At 33.1% G+C, this 18,681-nt stretch overlaps 2 protein-coding genes and 1 pseudogene across 2 annotated transcripts in view; 2 read left to right on the top strand and 1 right to left on the bottom strand.

Annotated features, from left to right (window-relative positions):
- Positions 1-18,681, bottom strand: part of LOC133188585 (3'-5' exoribonuclease 1-like) — a 291,755-nt gene that overhangs the window by 176,215 nt on the left and 96,859 nt on the right. The gene's annotated exons all lie outside the window — the stretch shown is intronic.
- LOC133188582 (uncharacterized) overlaps positions 1-18,681 on the top strand; it is a 294,465-nt gene that overhangs the window by 216,263 nt on the left and 59,521 nt on the right. The gene's annotated exons all lie outside the window — the stretch shown is intronic.
- The window catches only part of LOC133188583 (uncharacterized), a 28,966-nt pseudogene continuing 10,598 nt past the window's right edge, over positions 314-18,681 (top strand).

Below are 18,681 nucleotides of genomic sequence, written 5' to 3'. Positions count from 1 at the left end.
AATCAGTTACATGTACTAGGAAAACTAACAAAATCTCGCACATGTTCTATGAAATCAAGCATTAGCCCTTAGCTAAATTCAAATTTTGTTAAAATTATTTTCTTCTGTATACTACATGGCTTGATAACAATAGATTGTGTACTATTACTGTTTTTGAGACGAATTTGTGATTAGGTATGCTATTATTCTTTAAAAAACGCCTACAATTGATGTAATGATGACGATGGTATGTTTAAAAGGATCATTTCAAAGATAAATATTTTAATTTTAAAAGTGTATCACATTCATAAGCTTAATGGTTTTCCCTCAGATGATGGCGTTTCATGTAGTCCTTTTGTTTCTTCTTCATGCTGCACGCGGAGAGACACAGAACGGAAGCTGTAAAGACATATTACAGGGTTACCTAACAGGACAACTGTCGTCTGCTCTAGGAGCCTATCAGGTAGAAGCTTTAAGGCGGGAATTCAAAAGCTTCACTGACGTCATTGAGGAATCTATGAAAAAGTTCAAGGAGAAAGTGAACGCTTCCATACAGGATGAAGGTATGATACGATCATGCATTTTTTTTTCAAATTTCTTTTTTTTTTTAATGTATTAACTTCTATTAAATAAATAGATATGAACTGTTTCTTTAATAGGTGTAGGAAACAGAATAATCGAGTACACAAGATGGGGAAAGAAGACATGTCCTTCCAAAGCAGTCTTAGTTTATTCAGGTGAATAAATACTATGCTTGAAATTTAAATGTTTTACTGTATTTCGTTTTTGACATGCATGTTAAAATTCTACTCATTTGGGTACAAAATACATGTATATTTATAAGAAGAGATTATGTTTCTGTATACATGTATTAACGATGCATTCTAACTTGCATTAAACTTCAAATAGCAAAGCTCACGTAAAACCTTTTCTTTTGGTCCTGTTAATTAACCTGCTCGGTGTAAGATGACAATATTGATACATTTAATATCTTTTGGACTCTTGGTGACTGGTGAAAATATATTGAAATTCGCTAGCCAATGCATAAGACGTAATAATATTGCGTTAATATATCCATATTCTGAAATTTCCTTCAAGAATGTTTTTTAGAAATAAACTATTTTTCATATATATATATATATATATATATATATATATATATATATATATATATATATATATATATATATATATATATATATATATATATATATATATATATATATGTATGTATGTATGTATGTATGTATGTATGTATGTATATATATATAAACAAACTCTAATGTAAAATGTATAGATATATAATGACAGAAATATTTTTGAAGATTATAACACGTTTTATTTTTAGGATCGACCGAGGGGTGGGGTCATATTTTATCTTACTTTATTTTTTTTATTATTATTATTATTTTTTAAATTTTATTTTATTTATTTATTTATTTATTTATTTATTTATTTATTTATTTATTTTTTGCTAAAGGTACTTATTTACAACATTTTCCTGCGAAATGCAAGAACTTTGCAGTTTTAGAAAGTCTTTTCTCAAATACCTGGAAACTAAAGGAAACTTGTCACATTAAGGACCCTCTATACACTGATGAAAATTTTTTTTTAGACTTTGCCAAAATTATATAGTTTAAAGGAGGATATTTTGAAATTAACTAATTCATTTTTAATATAGGGAACCTGCCTTTTTTATCCAGGAAAAATCTTCAAAGACAATGAAGTAATAATCTTGAAAAATTGATTTTGCTTTTTCAAATGGAAAAAATCCAAGCAAATAAATTTTTCAACTACTCTATCTTGGTCTACTATAATGTGTAGAATACTTGGATTTATTTTAAATTATGTCATAGAATGCAGATTATAATTTATTTCTTTTGTGTTTCAAATTATGGGTCTGCCTAATTACACAAAAGTACTCTAAAATTAGGGTGCAGTGTAGAGAGGGTCCTTAAATGAAAGCAAATTTTTCTACACTAGCGGGACACCAGACTTTTTGAATTTTTCATAGACAATCAATGGAAAATTTCTATCTCCGAAAACTTTTGATCTGGTATTAATTTTTAAAAATAAATTATAGAAGACTATCAAAACTACAAAAACTCAAAAATGCAAAACTTCACGCATAATTTGATGGATAAAAATCATCAGATTTTCATAAAAATGGCTATAACACCTCAGCATAATCTGCAGAATGCATCTTTAAAGAAAAAAATCGATCAACTTGAGAACATTTTACAGGATTCGTAGGAGGATCATATTATGATCATAAAGGGTCGGCAGTAGACCCTCTTTGTTTACCGAAGGATCCAGAGTGGGGGATGTACGTGGATGGAAACGGTGGTACTAGGGCTTATGTCTATGGAGCAGAGTATGAGACTCATAACTTCAAAGGCCACTTTACTTCACTTATTCAGCATGACGTTCCCTGTGCGGTTTGTCTTGTTAAAAATAGATCTATTGTGAAAATTTTTCCAGGTGAGAAAATTTTTGGGATGTAATCTGAAATAGTATGTACATTTAACTCGATTTTCCGCGTGGAACAGTGGTTAGAGTCAACTTTAAAGTCGCGGAGTAGGGAGTAGATCCTTACTTTACGGTTTTGAATCCGCTTAGTGACATGGAGACTGGTCCTTTGGATGAGACCGTACAAACCAAAGTCCCGTGTCACAGTTGACTTGTCAACAAATACGAAATTTTATCTATCGTACTTACTCGCATTCCCTTTAACAGCTGTTTAATCATGTAGAATTTTTAACCCAATTCCGGTTCATGTATAGTTTTTATTCACTTTAAAATTATTGTTGAAAAATAAGTCATTGAAATGATTTCAACATATGAGGATATTTTCTTATTAGAATGGTTACAGATGGATGGAAAACCTCCATATATGTTTTATTCAAACCAAGATTTGTTTATCTGTCATAATCGTTTAACATAAAAATGTTTCTCAATTACACGTTGATAATTAGTGCTGGTAAAAAGAAATATGTTTAATTACTAATAGACGCTTAAAAATTACGTTCCTTTGATTTGATACGTCTATCAGCAATAATATTCGAGAAGATTTCTTCTTTGAATACATTACTGTTTCCAATGGCTTGTCAAACAAACTTCACCTGTTGAGTCTAAGTTGTGTTTGAGCATTTTCTGTCCGTGTTAATTATACGAGCACTTAACTCGCAAATACATCTTTAGTTTGATTTCAATCTACGTAAGCTTGCATGGTTGGTCAGTGAACTTTTGATTCAAATATGGGACAAAAATTGTACCAAAATTTCCTTGTCTCGGATCGGTCAATACCGTGCATGCCGTCAAATAATTAAAAAAAATCAATACATGTACAAAAGGAGAGAAAAAATTAAGACCTTGTATAGAATTTATCGAGTGGAGAGTCTATCCTTAATCAAAATACCTTATTTACATTATTTTCTGCATACCTTATATACTTTGAAACTACACGTTCCCATCAACTTTTTCCTCTACTTTTTATGGTATATTTGCGTATTACGAGTACAGTGCTTTTTTATTCTGCTGAGATTTTTTTATATACCTGACTACTGTATGACTACTATTTTAACAAGATGTGTTTGTGAAACACTGATGCCCCCGTATGGCAACTTATAGGAAAGGTAAATCTTTCTCAAATGCAAATCAATTATGTTGGAATCCAAAGTAAGCTCTTATCTCGAGGAATATACCTGTGAAATATGAGAGCCCTAGCTGCAACCATTGAATAGATATGGAAAAGGTTAAAGTTTTTCAAAAGTAAGTCAAATATCAAGGTCAAGGTCAAATGGTAAAAAACAATGGTGCCTAAGGAAAGGCCTTCTCACAAGAAATATACTTGTGAAATATGAAAGCTGGAGCACCAATCGTTCAAAAGTTATGACCAAGGTTAAAGTTTTCCAAAAGTAGGTCAAACTCCAAGATCAAGGTCAATGGATTACAGTTGTTGGTATCCAAAGGAAGGTCTTGTCACAAGGATTACGTATATGAAGTATGAAAGCCCTACCTCCAACGGTTCACAAGTTATGTCCAAGGTTACAGTTTTTCAAAAGTAGGTCAAACTCCAAGGTCAAAGGGTCAAAGTTGCTGGTATCCAAAGGAAGGACTTGTCACAAGGATTACATATGTGAAGTATGAAAGCCCTAGCACCAATTGTTCAAAACTTATGGCCAAGGTAAAAGTTTTTCAAAAGTAGGTCAATCTCCAAGGTCGAGGTCAAAGGGTCAAAGTTGTTAGTATCCAAAGAAAGGTCTTGTCACAAGAATTACATATGTGAAGTATGAAAGCCTTAGCACCAACCGTTCAAAAGTTATGGCCAATGTTAAAGTTTTTCAAAAGTAGGGCAAACTTCAAGGTCAAGGTCAAAGGGTCAAAGTTGTTGGTGTCCAAAGGAAGGTCTTGTCACAAGAATTACACATGTGAAGTATGAAAGCCCTAGCTCCAACTGTTCAAAGGTTATGGCCAAGGTTAAAGTTCGGTAAAATTTTGTAAAACTAGGTCAAACTCCAAGGTCATGGTCAAAAAGTCAAATATGGTGGTACCAAAAGAAAGGTCTTGTCACAAGGAATACACATGTGAAATATGAAAGCCATAGCTCCAACCAATCAACAGTTATGGGCATTGTTAAAGTTTTTGCGGACAAACAGATAAACAGACAAACAGACAGACAGACGGACGGACAGGGCAAAAACTATATACCCCCGAATCTTCGATACGGGGGCATAACAACATTGATAATTGTGTTGATTATTTTTTATTATGTACTTACAGAACTTAATATTACATGTAGTTCTATTAAAAGAAAAATATTTGATGTAGGAGAAAATAGTTTGTATAAATCAATTCCATCTGCTTAAACATGTTAAATCTTGAAAGGAGAAGAGAAACATTTATTATAGCTATTTTTACACCTCACCTTTTTTACTGTAAGTCGTTTTAATTCCACGGTGTTAAAATTTCACGATTTCTCAAAAAGTACCAGTGGCGATGGTTTGAATTTCACGCTGCGAGAAATTAATTTAAATTAAATTTTCCTATAAGCATTCACGATGGTATTAATTTCGCGGAATGATGAACATAGTGAAATTAAAACCATCGTGATTATTTGCCAGTCTGCAGTATACCTGCTTGGCACTACATTGTTACTTTTTACTTTTCTTAACTTTATTAAATGATATACTTCTGGCTTTTTATTGGTATATTTGACATGATACTTGTTTCATATTTAAAATAATGTGATTTAATTTTAGCAAGGAAAACCTGCTACAAAGGTTGGACACTCGAGTATCGGGGCTACCTAATGGCTGGGTACCATGGCCATGCGGCTGGTACAACATACAAGTGTGTGGATGAGAATCCAGACACCTTGCACGGCGGCCATGCCAATAAAAATGGCTACCTATTTTATTTTGTAGAAGGTCGATGTGGTTCGTTGAAATGTCCACCATATGTTGAGGGAAGAGAACTAGTGTGCGCTGTGTGTTCTAAAAAGTAAAGAATAAAGTTATTATTACAAAGTATATTCCTGACATATTTTTTTTCATTGATATTGTTCGTCATTTGAAAATCATAGAAATATATATATATATATATATGTTCAATGAATTTGCGTAAAAAATTAAATGTCACCTAATATTAACTGGAATTAAAAGCAACGAAAGATTTCGATCGGTATTGTATATCTTAGTTTTGACATATCGTTAATGTTAAGAATATTACAACTGACATCGTTACATGTATATAATCTATCATGTATTGAACTCGTCGATATTTCGACTTATGCTCGGTGATAAAGGACTCTTGGAAAATAATGTTATGAAACTACGTATACATGCTGCTGGATTATTGGAAGGAGTACACATACAGGCCATACAAAGTTTCTTTTTGCCTCAAATTTGTGGAAAACAGCAAACAGTGACGGTATTAAAAATTCTGCAACATACTGTCAGTGATAGAAAATCAAGTGGATGTAAATACTGGTATTTTTTAGACAAGCGCCCCCCTAATTTGGTCTTAACACACTCTATTCCATCGGATTGTGACACGATTGCGGTGTTTTTCTTTGAAGTTTGCTGTTCTGTATTAGCAATACAGAACGGAAATATAGTGGGCGGAGCTACTTTCCGTTTTGTATTAGCCCTGTATACTGTCTTGTATTAGCCAACTGTTCTGTATCTAAAATACAGCACGGTCTAAAAATAAATCTGATTCATTTTATCAAAAGCACGTACAAATAGTAAATGCTGATTTTTTTTCCTATTATAAATTTAAAGAAATATTTCCTTAGGAATGTAAAATGCATATGTCAAAATCTCAATCACTTTTAAAAAAATTATTCCACACAGAATCTACACGTTATTTCGAAAAGGAAAATTCGCAATAACGGAAAACATCCTATGTTGGAGAAATAACTGAAAACCTGTTTGCTTTCCCTGCTTTTTGTGTCCCATTCAGAATAGTAAAGCCAATGGGTTCGCGGATGCACCATACATTACGTGAAATTCGCACTCCCCCTCCCCCCATTTTCCACTCTTCTCGTGCAAACTCAATCAAGTCCATTTTTCAGGTGTGTTTTTAAAAATTTCATCTTATATCCTTATCGCTGACGCCTGCCGCACATCTCTTTCACTTCGTTTTTAATGTAGCATTTCAATAAGAAAATAAAAATCCGTAACATCAAAGTCCATCGAAAAACTGTCTGTATCGCCAGTGTATGTGTATCTATAGTTCACTGAGATTTTAAGACCCCTGAAATAAATCAGGATCAATCTCCATCTACAACAAGGTTAAATCGTCCACCTTATCAATTAAGACTGACTTCGACTACGTCTACCCCGTTGTCAAAACCAAAACTAATCTGACTAAATCTTACGTTGTCCGTGGAAATATATATGCTGCGGATGTATACTCCCCGTCGAGGCCTCATCTACAGAAAGAACAAATTAACGAACTCTGGCGGAAGTTTGGATGCTGCACAGGTATGAAGTGGGCGGTGCAATTTTTTTTTTTTTTTTTTTTTTTTTGACTGACTGATCGTGTCACAAATCATTTAGAGAACTCGACAGGTTCTGTATCGTAGATACAAATTTGGGGGTGGAGACTCGTGCTACGCACTCGTCCACCCCCAAATTTGTATCTACGATACAGTACCTGTCTCGTTCTCTAAATAATACTTATAATACATTTACTCCTGCCCTTGGCTCACAGAGAGAAGCGCGAGAAATAATGTCTGTTTTTATTAACAGGCCCGTAGAAAGCAATTTTTTTTTTTGGAGAGGGGGGGGGGGCAACCAAATATGTAGAGTATTTTCAGTTTGGAAAGGCACTAACAAAAATTCTTTGACAAGCAATATTCATCTACAACAACAAAAAATGTCATTAGACTTTATTATTGTGGGGACACAAACATATAAAAAGCTATGTTTTCTATATCGTTGCTGAAGTATTAAATTGTTGTAAGTAAATCCAAACTTTTCAGGAGAGACAAAAACGGTTTTTTTTCTTAATCAGAACACCTGAAACGACCTGCATAAATGGAAACAAATTATTTTGGAGTCTTCCATGATATCATAGGCCAAATTTGATGCCATTGAGTGTGACAAAAGGACAGGAAGCATATGACAATTTGTTTCCGAGTTTCTGGCAATGATGTCTACTTACGACCTTTTGATTTTGTCATATCCAAACGTATTATCAATTTATTTCAAAGAACAGACGTTTGTAAAAAGCAGAGTAGCTAACCAGATAGCCATAAAATTTGCGATGCGATGTAAAAGAATTTAATTTATTACTAATGTTTGTCTTTGTCTTTTATGGAAGATATTTACAAAATGGATCTAGAACTATAAGTTTAATTTGAAATAATCATTGAAATATCATGCTTTTTACTTTTATATGTCAAAAATCTTTACCATGAATGTTGACGCGAGTCCATTGCAGCTGAGAGAGGAAGAGGGAGATTGGGCTCAATGATGTTTTTTACATCGGGTTTGATAAACATTATATACATGTACTCTAGTCGATAAACTGTTATTTGGCCGCGTACGCTAGCATTTGCCGCTAGATTGACTTCGGCGTTAAAAGCTACACGGTAGCCGTAAGGAAACAACGACTGCACGTTGCAGTAGCTGCTGCGAACACGTGTGACGTAGGTAAGCTTGTTATTATTTTATCGTATACATGTTGACAGTTGTTGAGGCGAAGTGTAGGCCTAGCTAGCATTTCTTCCAAAAAAATTTCGTAGCGGTTTGGGCCTAATTATTTTCGATTATGTTGTAGTTTTCGATGTTAACCAACCTCAAAATATTCAGCTCACGGTACTGTATCAGTAAATATAAGTCATACTGTGAACTGGGTTAATATCAAATATATTCATTAAACAAAAAACATAAGCTGGGTAGACCTTTTAGTTGTGTACAACCTTCCCTTAACTTACTATAAGAACATTCACCTGGAACTGCAGTAGCCTGGATTCAGAGATATTATAATGTAGAAAGGGGGTGGGTAGGAGGGCTTTCTTAATTTTTTTTTTTTTTTTTTTTTTGGTCAGGTCTAAGAAGTCTGTTTTAATTAATACATTAATTTCTGTAATGTTAGCACAAACTATTTCTAGTCATCAAGCCAGTGTGTAGACTAAGTCGTCAAAATACACGTATAATGACATATTGTGTATTAGCAAAGAACATGAAGAAGACTTTCAGATCTAAGGGGTTTATCACTTGTCTTCACACCAGACATTCTATAACATCAATTACATTAAGAAAGAGATAATCCATCACCCTGTTAAAATTGAGGTCTCTGAGATGCTGGAAATGATTTTAACTGCTGTTACTGAGTTATTGTCAACCTCGTTTTGTGCTCAGAAGCCATTTCTATATTGTAAACTATAGGAATCAAAGCAGACAATTCAGATTGTTTTGGACTGATTGTACTAGCTAAACTGCAATATCAGTTTATGGTATCAATTAAGAAATGAAGCATGGAAAAGTAGACAGCAAAATCAGAGTTTCCGAAAACCAAATATTTCTATCAGTCATTCGGATTGATGACTTAATGTGTTCAGACAGTGTTCTACTAGTCCGAAGCAAATTCTACCAGTCCGAATAAATTCTAGTATAATTCATGTTGTAATCCAAAAGAATATGACGTTGGTTGGAACTGATCCATTTCACCTGAAAGTATACATCAAATTGCTGCAGAACATCAATGCCAACCTAACTGGACCTTGAAAATACTCAGATTGAGTGTGTAAATGATTCTGCGGATCGTAACAACACCAACTGTGAGACAATGCAATAGATCAGAGTACAATTAAAATTAGAATAATTTAACTGTGACTTGAGATAAGCCCGAACCACAGTTGAATTTGTCCAATATATCAATAGATGCAATGTAGCAAGTAGGAGCAGATCCGCTCCAAAACAAGTTTGAAGAATACAACTTAACAGGAGTTGCACTGGAAATAAGTACTTAATTAATCATAACAAACCTTTTTGAGCTCTAAAAAATTACCCATTTAAAGACAAAAATTCAACTAATTTTCTCAACTTTTTTCTTGCTTCAGATTTACATTCATGTCAACATTCGGAACTCTGACTCTAGATTATTCCTAGTAGTGTAGATTACAATTATCTGCCCCTGTTTATTTTGCTGCATTGCCAAAAAAGTAACTTGCTAAAGGCTTTTTTAATATAAAAAAAGACAAAACTCTACGGGTACAACAAAAACTCAGAAAAAAACAATGGATTGTTAACACAAAAATTGATCGGTCATGCGGACCAGTGATGTAGCAAATTGCTTCTGACATTTCAATATTCTATTGGATTTGCCAGCTAGGACCGATGGTTATTGGAAACTCTGAGAATACATTCAAACTCTTATTTTAGACCTATTTAGACTGACTTTAGACATGTTTGGTTGTTTACAAACTTTCCAAAATATAAAATAAAATCAAAGTGAAAGCTCAAGAGGATCAGATTTGTTTCTTTTAAGAAAATAATACAGTGTATCATCCAAATTACGGTGTTTTGTTAACATAATGTGTTGTTTGATCGTCAAAGGAGGGTGAGGTTTTCATCACAAAAATAAAAGCATTTTGTGTTTTTGACCTAATCAAGACTCCCAGCCAATAGTCATGATAGTGTCAGGGAATAACTGTAGGATGTTCGACAAAATAGATATATGATCTATTGTCTTCAACTAAAAAAATTTAAAAAGTTATATTCATGCCTCTTGGTGACAGAGATCTAAGTTGCTTTTTGGAAAAAGTAAACATTCAATGAATCACTGACACTGTGATTCCTTATATTAACCAGTTAACATGTATATGTGAAATTGAAAAAAAAATGAGAAAAAGTAAGCTTGGTAGTTCTGTAAACTGGAAGATAAAAAGTTATAAAGCTTCATTGTTTTTACAATGAAATTGGCATTACTTATATATGTATGGAATTCATTGCTTAAATTTTTAGATATCAAAAAATGGCCTCAAATGTACCTGAGCAGTTGACGGAGAGAACTCTGAGAAGGAAAGCAAGTGGTTTTGAAGAAGTTGAAAGTTCAAGCTGGGTAAGAATTATAAGCTTTTTAAGCTCTTCTTACAGAAATTCTTTAGTGAACATATCTGACCAAAAAGTCTCCAACATTCATCTGTCTTGAAAAGCTTGTTATCTGTAAAATTTTCACATTTTTCAGTTCTTCTCCAGAACCACTGGGCCAATTTCAACCAAACTTGGATAGAGGCTAATGCCTTGGCTTGTATATTTCAAACAACATTTCTAGACCTTAGTTAGATGTTATCCTGCAACATTCACGAAAACAAAAACTTTATTTCTTAAAATACTTCCACCATAGTAGCTCTGGTGAGTGTTATAACCCGTGGGCCTCTTGTTTTGACAGTAAACAAGTTCAATTTTTTGGAGCTGGTTCATTCTCATATATTATGAGCCCAAACTGGACCAAATTGCTCCTAGGGATGCACACTACCATATATGCTTCAGATTCTGGATCTGACCTACTTTTTCCAGGTATGTTACCTATTTATATCTTTTTGAGCAGTTTCATTTTAAGCCACAAGCCACATGCTATACCCCAGCGTTGGTGTCGGCGTCAGTGTCCCAGTTAAAGTCTCTGGAGCAGGTCCATTCCCAAGTAAATATAGGCCCTACCTCGACCAAACTTGCATATATGATGCATCTAGGGATGGACACTTCTACACTTGCTTCGGATGCTGGATCTGACCTAGACTTTCCAGATGAATGACCAGGTTAAAGTTTTTGGAGCAGGTCCATTCCCAAGTAACCATAAGCCCTATCTGGACCAAACTTGCATGGATGATGCATCTTGGGATGGACACTACCACACTTGCTTCGGTTGCTGGATCTGACCTAGATTTTCCAGATGAGGACCAGGTTAAAGTTTTTGGAGCAGGCCCATTCCCAAGTAACCATAACCCCTATCTGACCAAACTTGCATGGATGATGCATCTAGGGATGTACACTAACCTACCTTCTTTGGGTCTGGATTCAACCTATATTTTCCACATGAGTAAATTTTAGCCATATTTTAACCAAATTAGCATGGATGATGTATATAGGGTTGCTTTGGATTCTGAAGCTGACCTACATTTTCCAGATGAGGACAGGGTAATTTTTTTGGAGTAGCTATATACATGTAATATTATGGCCTATTATGATTTAACTTGCATAGATGGTGCATCTAAGGATGAAAGCTTCCAGACTTGCTTTGGATGTTGGAACTGCATGACCAAAATTTTCTCGATTAGTAAACAGGTTAAAGGTTTTTTGAGCAGGTCTATTTCCAAATATCTACAAGTCCTACTTAAACCAAACTTGCATGGTCTTGATCTTGATCTTGGGATGTACACTAACTAGAAAAGAAATATGATGTGAAATTTGCCTTACTTATAGATAACATTCGTCGAGGTGAGCTGCGTAATCTTTGATTATATATGTTTTATACATTGACCATATTAGATTTTTGGGAAGAGGTGCATTCCCAGTTTAGATATGTAAGCCCTAACGACCAAACTTGCGTGATTGATGCATCTAGGGATGCATATAAACAGAACTACTTAAGATGCTGAATTTGAAATACTTTTTCCAGATGATTAAAAAGAAAAAAATTGGAGCAAGTCCAGAGTGTCTTTAAAAATTCTATTGGACTAAATAAGCATAAATGGTGCATTTAGGAATGCACTCTTCAAGGTCGTTGTTTTGGTATAAAGCTTTGCATTACATAAAGATAACATTTATTGAGGTGAGCTCTGTGATATTTGATTACAAATGTGATTTTGTTTCTTAAAGGATTTTGAAAGTGAATCACCAAGCTCCAGTAAGTCAACATGGCAACACAGAAAGAGAAAAAGACCAGTATCTCACTCAAATTATAAATATATGAGTAAGGATGAAGACGAAACAGATTCAAGCAGCTATAGAGGTTCACAATTAGGTAGGATAGAAGGAAACCATGCAGCAGGTCTTTGGAACTATGAAGATTTGCTCTACGTGAATATCCATTACGAGAAGACACCAACACCCTTGGAAGAATTTATCAAAGAAGTAAAAGATGCTTTTTTCAAAGAGAAACATTTTTGTCCTGATCCCAGCAAAATAACCAGCACTTTCAAGAAACAACTTGAAAGTATGAAATTTTCATATGAATTAGGAAAGTTTAAGAAAATGTCCCATTTCAAAGATGACCATAAAGAAAAAGAGACAGAGCTTGTAAAACAGGAGTTGGAGGAAAATATCCAAAAGACATTTAGAGTAGCAGAAAAAATACAATCTGAAAACCAGTGAGTTTTTTTTAACCTGTCTCTATGTCAGTTTTCTGATCAAGGTTACCCCAAGTATAAAGGTGCACATTTTAGCACAAGTATCTTAATGTTCAAATGAGCATTTCTGATCAAAGAGTGTTCAACTGTCTGTCAGTGTTATATGTTGTCTTTAAAATTTCGAACTTTTGTAGATTCACTTGAATAATTTCAAACAAGAAATTTGTTCATAGGACATAAATGCCCAACCTAAGGTGTATTTGTAATGCAATTAAAGGAAAGAAACCAAAAAATTGGCTTCTTTGATTTGAGATCAGGATAAAAGATGAAAAGTAAGGTCAAGGTCTCATAGAGGGTTAAGGTAAGAAATTGTGACGTAACTGAATAATTCTCATCAATTTGCATTAAAGTATGATTTTAAGTTTTGATGAAAATATGTTGAAGAGTTTCTTTGAAACTGAGTTTTGAAATAGCAAGGTCATAGGTCATACAGAAGGTCAAGGTAAAAAGAAAAGGATATAATTTAATAGTTCTAACTGAGAGCAACATTTATCCGTGCATGTTTCTGGAATAAAATATCTTTAAAATATTTGGTAAAACTGACCTAAAGGCAAAATAAATTTTAAAAAAGTACGATCACGGTTATACATTTTGAACATAGTTCTCACCATTTAGTACAGTCTTCTGAATCATTTTACTTTCCCATTTTTCCAATTGCTCAGCTTTGGTTCACTGTCCATCTATGGAATGCACACTACCAGACTTGCTTCAGATGCCGGGTCTAACCTACATTTTCATATTGAATGAACAGGTAAAAGATTTTGGAGTAGGTATCAATCATTCCTAAGTAACTACTATCCTTATGGTGGTTAATCTTGCATTGATAATGCATTTAGGGATGCACACTTCCATACTTGCCCCAGATGCTGGTTCTTGCCTACTTGAACAGATTGCAGTTTTTAAAGCACATTCAAATTACTATAAGTGTTTCCTGGAACAAACTTGCATGGACAATGCATGTAGATATAGAGACTTCTAAAGCTGTTCTTTGTGGGATCTGATCTACATTTTCTGGACTGTTAACCAGGTTAAATTTTTTGAAGCAGGTGTACAGTAAAACTCGGTTATAGCGAAGTCCTGGAGAACTGTATATTTACTTCATTATATTGCATCCGTAATTCATTATATCATTATAAGGAATTCGTTAAAGCATTTATAACGAATTCGCATATGCAGCATTTCCTTCATATATGACTGCCAAATGTGTTCTGGAAGGTATGAAATACAAATTTTTACTTGGGTAATTAAATATAAATTTCCAAGGAATGGAATTTTAAATCTAAATATCAATAAAAAAAAAAATATGTCAGTTTAATATTTTGAAGTTTAAGATATTGAAAACTCGTTTTAAAAGATGTAATTTTCATTGTTTTTAACCTCTACAGGACAGAAAATCAGTTGACTTCGGTATCTCTGTAAATTCATTATATCGGAGTTCATTATAGCTGTGATATTTTCTAAGGATTTGTTAAGAATTTCACTGGGGATTCAAAAAAATTTGCTACACTGTATATCCACGAATTTGCTATATATCCGTGTTCGCACTAAACGCTAGAGAAAGAACTTTGCCACTTAATGGCACTTTTGTATTCTATTTTATGAAACAGTCTAATGTGACAAAAAGAAAAAATAAATGACAAAAATAAGGAATATATGGTGGCATATTTCTGCCACCACTTGCCTGACGTTTATATCAACTTGTCAGATGTTAATGTTGACTTGTCAGATGTTTATGTTGACTTGTCAGATATTTATGTCAACTTGTTAGATAATAATGTTGACTTGTCAGATAAAAATCATCACGACCAGGACCTCGATATCTTGTTCTTACAGCATGTTAAAGCCACTAACTGATATCTACTTGTCATCATAATATCTGACAAGTAGATGTCAGTTAGTGACAAGTCAACATAATTTTCTGACATGTCCACTTGTCAGATGTTATGTCAACTTGTCAAATAATGATGTTGACTTGTAGAATGTTATGTTAAATTGTCAGAAAATTATGTTGACTTGTCAGACAATATATTGACTTGTCAGATTTTTATGTTGACTTGTTAGATCTTTATATTGACTTTACAGATACTTATGTTGACTTGTCAGAAGAAATGTTGTGAACTGATGGACTAAACTGGGCATGGACACATTTTCATGTTGAATGTAAAACACATGAATAAGTGACAGCAAAAAGATCTGACATGTCGACATAATCATCTGTCAAGACAACAAAAAGATCTGACAAGTCAATGCAACATAATTATCTGACAAGTGGGAAGGTGGCAGAAATATGCCACCATAGGAATAAGATGTGATAGTTTTGAATAAGATATAATATTTCTCTTCTGTTCAGATTTTATGGCACATTGGATTCGTCTATGAGGATGTTTGCACAGAATCTGCAAGGTCAGTTTGTAATGAGCGTGAGTAAGTTTTTAGATGAGACTGCTCAACTGATGCTACAGATGACCTATAAAGGAGGGCAGAGAGGTTTTCATGAAGAGAAAACATGTAGGCTACCCACTGAAAACCTGTTTCAACATTACTGTAAAGTGTTTGGAAACATATTCTTTTTAAGTGAAGGGTAAGTTTATTTAGTTCAGAGGCACAATTAAAAGTTGATTTTTCTTATCCAAAAAAATTTAGGTTTTTCCACTGTCAAATGGTTGGAAAAAAGGAATAAGAAAGAGTGAAAACTTCCTCTGTTTCTCAATTTCAGAATTATAGACAAGAAATAATAAATGTTGATGCTTCTAACATGTCTAATCTCTGTGATCTTAACCTTGTCCAAATGACTGGTCATAAGCAGATTTTTATGTCATGAAAATCTTTTAGAAATTTGTTTTTAAGAATTACAAAGCTACAAATCATGAAATTAAAATTAAGGGATAATTATGAAGTTTTAGATTTGAGTTCATACCATGGTCTGAAGATCAACATGGTGGGTCAGAGGAGGAAACCACTCCAGGATATAAAGGACAAACGCTTTAAGAATTTTTTGAAATTAAAACTCCTAGATTCATAACTTATTTATAGAGATGTTCAGGTCAAAGTTGGTTTTCTGTTAATGTGTTATACCTAAATACATACAAGGAGTAATAAGCAATTTTTGAGACAGGACCACATATACGATAAATGAATAAAAAACAGTTTTGGTATTCTCTGGTTCATACCTTACCCAGAGGATGAATTTGGGTAAAGGAAAATTTAAATCTAGGTCAAATTACAAATAGAGTCCTTTAAAAGTCCCTTCATTCAATGTCCTTTACTAAAAGTGGGAATTTTTGACCTGGATACAATCCCAACAATGTCTAGTTACGGATTAGTTTGCCAGTACATGTAATAGCCAATAGAAAGGAAAAAGAATTTATTAGCTAACAGTGTATTAAGTAAAGATACTGGTATTTGTAGCAAAATCATTTATTTCATTAATACAAAAAGTTAAAAAAAAAAGTACAACAAGCATCCTCATGATGTCCAGATTCAAATTATTTAAACTATTGCTCCTATAGAGCTTAGATGGAGCAGCAATAAGGAATTATATATTCAAGTGGGACAAACATAAGGAAAAGTCTATATAATAGTAAAGTTTCATTTTTGATATTCAATTTATTGTCCATGGGGCCAGGTATTACATTTTACCTGGTTAGACAGGAAATTTTTTTTAAATAAAAAGGTTCAACAAGATCTCATTATTATTGTTAGTTATGCTTGGATTTTAGGCCACAATTTACACAAAGTCTGCTTATTACCAGTGAATATGCGTGTGAGACAAAAGAATCGCTCCTTGCTCCAAAAAGTCCAATATCATTACTGGATTATGATCTGTATTGAATGTTATTGTATAATTATGTCTTTAAAAAAATTCTTTCAGTTTTGTACCTCAGAGGGGATTCACTTTTAAAAAAAGAACAGTGAGATGCAGGCCCGATCTGGCCTATCCTTTTAATACTGGAAAGAAGGCTGAAGAAATCTTATTTATTATTATAGAGGTAGGTTATAGATCACTTAAGCCAATTAAAGGCTCTGATGAAGCTTTTCTAATCAAAGGGTATCTGGCATCCATCTGTAGTATTCAATCTATAATGTATAAACTGCTCATGTTTTTTCAAGTTCTTAAGTTCTTCTCCCAATTCAATTCAATTTATTCACTCAGAAACCATGTAAATGGTTACATGAGGTACATAAACATATAAAACATATATACATATAATACAGTGGGTCAAGCAAAAGGTGAGATTAATTAAGCTAGCTAGGGAGAACAGACCATACTATTAATCTTAGTAATAAATGTACATAATTTTTTCAAAGAATCAACATCATTTTGGCACATAACTTCGCAAAACTTCATAGTGTTTGGCTTAGAACAAAATTTTGGGTTCAAAAAAATTTTCCTCGCTTGGTTTAAAGCACTACATTCTAAAATATAATGATATTCATCTCCTATCTGATTACTATCACATAAGCTACAGAATCTTTCACTTCTTTGAGTACCATTCCATCTACCTGTTTCAATTGGAAGGTGGTGTTGTGTGGTTCTAAATTTACATGATAACAGTGTTAAATATTTTTCGCACTCAAAATTGGTTTTAAAAATTCTATAATTTAAACTTTTTGAAGATTCTTGAACTTCACTATTCCACTTTTGAATATATTGATCTTTTAATCTTTGTTTGACTGTAGCAGTTATCCATTCTACATTATAGAAATATTGCTCATACCATATATTTGATAAACCACATCTGTCAAAAACATTTTGTACAAATGAAATCCAGGAGTTTATCATTTCTCCTTTATCATATTGTTTACGTAAATACATATATACAATTCTGCACAATTTGTTTTCTTTCCCATACACAAGTTTTGCCCAATATTTTACCATTCTTGAGTAAATATTTATATATAATCGAAACCGTCCAGTTTCTCCATAAATCATATTACTTGGAGTGGTACTTTTTAAATTCTGAATCAGTATATGTTTCAGAAAACATAAATGTACTCGTTCAATAATATCAATATTTTCATAACCCCATATTTCACAGCCATATAACAATACTGGTAAAACTACTTTATCAAACAGATCCAATTGACATTCGAAGGGTAGATTAAATTGTCTAATTTTACGTATCACACCATACATTGCCTTTTGTGCTAGTTCACATAGGTGTTTTCTTGCTTTACATAATGAGCCTGTACGAGAAAATACATAATCCCTAAATAATTAAAATCTTTGACTACTTCTATGACACTGCCGTTATATGTAAAAATATTTTTTGGTTGTTTACCCTTTGAGAAAATAAGTATCTTTGTTTTCTTAATATTCACACACAATTTCCATTTTTCACAATATACGTAAAATTCATTTAATGCTCTTTGAAGATCGTCAGCAGTTTCCGCAAGTATTACAGTATCGTCGGCATAAAATAAGATAAACAATTTCATAAACAAAAACAGATCCTCCTCTATACCTTTGCTAATGCTAGACAAACTGACAATATTCTTTTCTATCAAAAAATCTTCCAAGTCACTATCAAAAAATCTTCCAAGTCATTAATATACAATGAGAATAAGAAGGGCGATAAGTTTTCCCCTTGTCGTACACCAACATTACAGTTAAAAAATTCTGATGACACACCATTCATCTGTATTTTAGATTTGATACCATTATACATATTTCTAATAAAAGTAAAACATTTACCGTTAACCCCACTTCTGAAAAGTTTACACCAAAAGACCATCTCGCCATACTGTATCAAATGCTTGTTTGAAATCTATAACTGAACAAAACAATTTTCTTCTGCTGTTAATTAGTGTCTGTGATAAGAATTGTAATAATAGGAAAT

This window comes from Saccostrea echinata, unplaced genomic scaffold, assembly GCF_033153115.1.
Source record: "Saccostrea echinata isolate AGI-Se365-2 ecotype Australia unplaced genomic scaffold, CSIRO_AGI_Sech_v1 ptg000016l, whole genome shotgun sequence".
NCBI classification, from domain to species: Eukaryota; Metazoa; Mollusca; class Bivalvia; order Ostreida; family Ostreidae; genus Saccostrea; species Saccostrea echinata.
The sequence above is the reverse complement of the archived record's forward strand: the minus strand, read 5'-3'. Positions and strand labels throughout refer to the sequence as shown.